Raw genomic sequence first — 6,000 nt, 5'->3', positions numbered from 1 at the left:
TCTACTTACATCAATGACTTGTTTTCTCATTTAGTTATGTGAGGCAATCCTATCTGCATCATTCTCTGCCTCTTCTTCAGATTCATCTTCCTTCAATTCTACAATCTCTCTTTTTTCTTCCATATCATCCACATTAATTTTTCCTTTCCCCTTCTCCAAGACATCATGTTCCTTTAAATTTTTTTCCCCTCTCCTTGTTTTGAAACGTTCTCCGCAGGCTCACATATTTTTATATTTCTCCGCTGCTTCTTAGATAAAATTTGGAGCGACAGTGGACTATCAATTGGAGTATCCCTGTAATCATAGCGACTTCTGTCACGTCCTCTCCTACTTCTAGTTGCAAAAGCTACTGGTTCACATTGAGGATCGTCTACAGACTCGCTATATTGAGATTACATGCCTTTATTTTTTTAATATTTTAAGTAAGTCGTTCACCCTATCATTCAAATGCATGTTCTCCATTGTTAGCTCCTTAATTCTATTTGCTTGAATAATGCAATTACAACATCTCTTATTACTTTGTCTTCCTTCTTCCTTTACTTCAAACTGTGATGTCACTATTGCACGTGTAATGTCATCAACGCCAACAAGGTTCTCAACCAATGAATTCTTATATTGGGTAGGGATTAGGTCAATCAGAACCTGTCAAAATATTTAAAACACATGTTTAAAAAATTCCTTTTAACCAAACTTAAGTCACAGTAAAAAAAATATACCTCTTCAGATGAGACTCGATCCAACAAATCCCTCACCTTACTAATATGCGAAGGAATATTTCCTTCACTTATTTATTCTTGCTCCTTCTATTTTGTATGATTGTTGGATTGGAACATGCTTCAAAAATCATGCCTGATTCACCATCACTAGTGTTAACTATTTATACATATCCGCAAATTATTGTTAAATTTACCATCATTTTTAAACTTACTGTCAAAAGACTAGCAAAACCCTTTTGGTAAGGGAGGTTGGTGTTGGGATGTGTTGTCCGAGTTGAAGAAAATATGTCCTCAATTTTAGATAATTGTGGAGACATAAATTCATGGATAGATTCAACCAGTTGAATCTAGCAAGATTCTCAAAATCATCTACTATATCTATGAGACATAACAGGACTTTATATGTACTAGAAGAAAATAAGACACAAACAAATATATACAAAATATAGAATTTGCAAAATAATACAACATCATCTTCTCCTTCAACACGATTGCCATAAAATTTAAGCAACTCTTCAATTGTTGATCTAGTAGCTTCTTTTTTGTTTGAGAAGTATGTTAGAAAGAGGTCACCACATGCATTATTTGAATTGATCGGAATTGAAGCTCCTCGGTCTGCAATACCAAGCAGCAATGAAACGTCTCTTCTTGTGAAGGCAACCGGAACGCCTACCCAAGTTAAATGATTAGTTGACATCTACAAACATATACATAAGTATTCGCCACACGGTGGGCTTGATACGGTATCGTATCAGACCCTTCTTAGGCCTGATATGATATCGTATCAGGCCATTGTTAGGTTTAATACAATATCGTATCAGGCCCACGTTAGACCTGATACGATATCATTTCAGGTATAAAACCCCCGGTTTGCAATAAGAATCCACTATCAGTCACTTTAGCTGACTAAAATATTCACCTTTGCAAAATATTTGATTTTAAAATACAACTTCTTCATAAGAAGATTACATTGTACCTGAGAATCTGAAGGTTTGAGTACTTGAATCTCAATTTAGAAATATATTGGCCAAAATACCATGGATATGCTGCATATCTTGTATGTCCAAAAACACACTAAAGGGTGACTGTTTGATCACTGCTATGTGTCGGCCATGTAAAATCACAGATCCATGATGCATTCCTTTCTTTGTGGATGCTTGAAAAAAAACTTTTAAGGTGACCTAAAACATTGTTCCAATGCAGTTTCTGTCCAACATCCATTGAAGCCTAAATTTTGAAAATTTAAAATTTTTTAAATCATACTCTTTGGGCTTTTCAAAATCACAGAGTTTTAGATTTACATAGTTTCGAAAGGTGATACCTTTACAGATAATTGAAGTGGAGAGGACGATCCATTGGATACCCTTCTTTGCGCCATTATGAAAGAATATTATTGACAGAAATCCTAAAAGCCGACACCTGACCCTCGCAAACGTTGCTTCGGAAGGTCTAAATGTTAGATGCCGCTTGATCAAGGTACGAAGACATTATGTAGGGTTTCACTAGGGGGACGATTTCACCACAATATTGGAGCTACAATCGAAGACTTACGAAGACCACCAAGGAGACGGAGGGAGAAAAATGATCGCAGTATTATTTTTAAATCTAACTAATTCAAATTGTGGTTCGGATGCTTGGAAATAGGAATGTAAATGAACGAAATGGTTCGCGAGTTATTTGGAGCCCGGTTCGATAAAAAGCTCGTTCGAGTTTGTTCATTTATATTATCGAGCTGAGCTCAAGCTTGATTTCGAGCTCGACAGTTTTATCGAGTCGAGCTCGAGCTTAAGGATATTCGGCTCGTGAGCTCACTAACATGTTCATTTGTAGGCTCACGAGCAAAAAAACGAGTCTTAAACGAACCTTAAATCGAGCCAAAAAACGAGCTCTAAAACGAACCAAAAAATGAGTTCTAAAACGAGCTTTAAAATGAGCAAAAAAAATGAGCTCTAAAATGAACCCAAAAATGAGCCCGAGCTCGCTTATCGAATTAGGCTTGTTAACTATGATAATCGAGCTAATAACGAGCCGAGTTCGAACTGTTCGCGAGCTTGATAATTCCAAATCAAGTCGAGCTCGAGCCTTGTAATAAAAGTTCGATTCTAACTCGAGCCGAGCACGAGCCCGAATATAACTTAAACGAGTCGAGCTCAAGCCTAATATTGTTCGGCTCGATTGGGCTCATTTACCTCCCTACCTGGAAAATCACAATGAAGGAGGGGAGGTTGACAGTAGGGTTAAAATTGAAATTCCACATGAATTAACTGTGCCCTTTGATAAATACAGAACTAATATATGTCTTTTGGTATATACAATATTTAAGCTACGCCTTTTAATAAATTGTCGAAGTTTGTTGTTCATTGTATTTATTCATAAACATTAACCGAATTAAGTTTTTTTAATTAATTTAATAGATTATTTAAATTTTTATTTCAAAATTGTTTATTTAATTTAGAAAAATTATTTAAAATTTTATTTTATTGATTATTATATATGGGACGAATATAAATAAATTCAAATTACATATATATATATATATATATATATATATATATATATATATATATATATATATATATATATATATATATATATATATATATAAATGATTCGATACATCGTAACGGAAGTCGCGACAAAAGTTGTTGCTCGTGCGTCACTTTTCCTTCATTGGGTTTCGTGTCAGCTACTCCTCTACCATTCTCCTTCAGAAGCTCTCTGATGGACTACGTTGACGCCTTTTCCATCTCCGACGAGGACATCACGATGGGAGACTCCAGCTACGCCATCGACCATCCGCAGCCGGCCCCTGATCAAAGAGATCGCCTTCGCACTCCTCGTCTTCAGCTCCCTCGCCATCGTCGTGGGCTCCATCATCGCCATCGATCGCGTCGCAGGTGACCGCGCCCACGGTAACCTGATTTCCCTCTCGATTTATCTCAATACTAACTGTTTATGCTTCAAATTGTTCCCATTTTCTCACCCTGCTGTTGGAATTGGATGGATTAGGGGTTTTCTTCACGGTTTTGGGGTCCGTGTTGTTCCTGTTGGTTGCTACTCAGAAAACCTAGAGGTTCCACTGTACAAAAATTTTGTACAAAGGTCTGAACCTTTTCCTAGCTACCATGTGTTCTTTTAAATTAAATTTTGGATCGCCTGCGGAACTTAACACGTTTGATCCAAAACTTAATCTATTTGTTCTTTTAGGTTTTGACTTGGATCTCCTGCGGAACTTAACATGTTCGACCCAAATCACCTTAAGTTATTAATTCCATTAAATATTAATTTCCATAATTGGTTCCCAATACTGACGTGGCGAGGCACACGACCTTCTTGGATATGGGAGCAACCACCACCGACTAGACAAAACCTTTTATAGAAAGCTAATATTTAATTTCCTAAAATAACTTTAGGTTAACCGAAAAGAACAATCAAATCACAAGGAAAAGAAAAAACAAAAGAATACAACATCGAAAAACATATTCGAAATTCTAGAATCGTAAGCCTCTTGTATTTTGTATTATTTCCATAAATAACTAGCATGATGCGGAAAGAAAAATTACTAGTTATACCTTGTAGAAAAACCTCTTGATCTTCTACCGTATTCCTCTTCTAACCTCGGATATTGTGTGGACAACGATCTTCCGAGATGAGAACCACCTAGCACCTTCTTCTTCCTTACAAGTTTCGGCCATCAAAACTTCTTCTAGGATGAAGAGGTTCGGCCACCACCATCATGCTCCAAGGGATGCTAGAAACAAAGCTTTCTTTCTCTCCTTCTTCTTCTTCTTCTCTAAACTTGATCCGGCCACCATATGAGTCTCCACAAGAAGGATGAGGTTCGGCCATCAAAGAGAAGAAAGGAGGAGAGGATGGCCGACCACACCAAGGAAGAAAAAGAGAGAGGAAAAATAATAGAGTTGTTTGCCATGAAGGCACCTCTACCCTCTCTTTTATAATCCTTGGCCTTGGCAAATAAGGGAATTTAAATAAAAATTTTCTTAATTCTTTTGCCATTGATAAGGAAAATTTATTTAATTAAAAATAATTTGTTCTCATCAACAATGTGGCCGACCACTTTAAACCAAGCAAAGGAAATTTAATTCAATCAAGAATTAAAACTTTCCTAATTTGTTTCCGGAAATTTTATAAAAAATTCTCTAATAATTTTTCCCTTCATGATGGTCAAAAAAAAGGAAATTTTATAAATTAAAATATTTCTTTTAAACATGTGGATAAAAAGAAAGTTAAAATTAAAATCTCTTTCAATCTACAAATAAGGAAAGATATCTAATCTTTTCTTAATCCTTGTAGAAGTTTTATAAAAGAGATATTTAATTTTTAAACTCTCTTTTTAAATCATGAACATGATTAAAAGGAAAGTTTTTACCAAAATTAAAATCAACCTTTTAATCTACAAATAAGGAAAGAAATTTAACTCTTCTCTTAATCTTTTGTAGAATCTTATAAAAGGAAAGATTTAAATTTTTAAACTCTCTTTTAAATCATGTTATCCACATAAGAAAATTTTAAAAAATAATTTTTTTTTTATTTTAATAGGGCCGGCCACCTAAGCTTGAGTTCAAGCTAGGGCTGGCCACATGAATTCACCCATGAACCAAAACATGGCCAGCCCTAGCTTGGTCTCCAAGCTAGCTTGGATGGGTATAGGTGGGTATAGTACTCTATAATTAAGAGGCTACGATAGGGACCGAGAGGAGGAATTGGTTTTGGTCTCCCGATAAAATTAAGCATCCCGTGTTCGCCCCGAACACACAACTTAATTTTATCAATAATAATTCATTCCACTAGAGAATTATTATTGAACTACCGCACCAATCCCAAATTACATTTTTGGGCTCCTTCTTATTATGAGTGTGTTAGTCTCCCTGTGTTTAAGATAACAAATGTCCACTAATTAAGGAAGTTACTGACAACTCACTTAATTAATATCTAGCTCCAAGAGTAGTACCACTCAACTTCATCGCCATGTCGGACTAAGTCCACCTGCAGGGTTTAACATGACAATCCTTTTGAGCTCCTCTTGGGGACATTCTCAACCTAGTATCTCTAGGACACGCTTCCTTCTATAATCAACAACACACACTATAAGTGATATCATTTCCAACTTATCTGCTTATTGATTCATCGAACTAAATCTCACCCATCGATAAATTAAAGAAAATAAATATCAAATATACGTGCTTGTTATTATATCGATTAAGAGCACACACTTCCATAATAACCGAGGTCTTTGTTTCTTTATAAAATCAAGATAAAAGAA

At 35.5% G+C, this 6,000-nt stretch overlaps 1 pseudogene; it reads left to right on the top strand.

Annotated features, from left to right (window-relative positions):
• The first annotated feature begins 3,437 nt into the window (after nt 1–3,437).
• Nucleotides 3,438–6,000, top strand: part of LOC122031203 — a 34,049-nt pseudogene continuing 31,486 nt past the window's right edge.

This window comes from Zingiber officinale, chromosome 11A (assembly GCF_018446385.1).
Source record: "Zingiber officinale cultivar Zhangliang chromosome 11A, Zo_v1.1, whole genome shotgun sequence".
NCBI lineage: Eukaryota > Viridiplantae > Streptophyta > Magnoliopsida > Zingiberales > Zingiberaceae > Zingiber > Zingiber officinale.
Note: the sequence above shows the minus strand (reverse complement) of the source record. Positions and strands in the feature narration are given on the sequence as shown.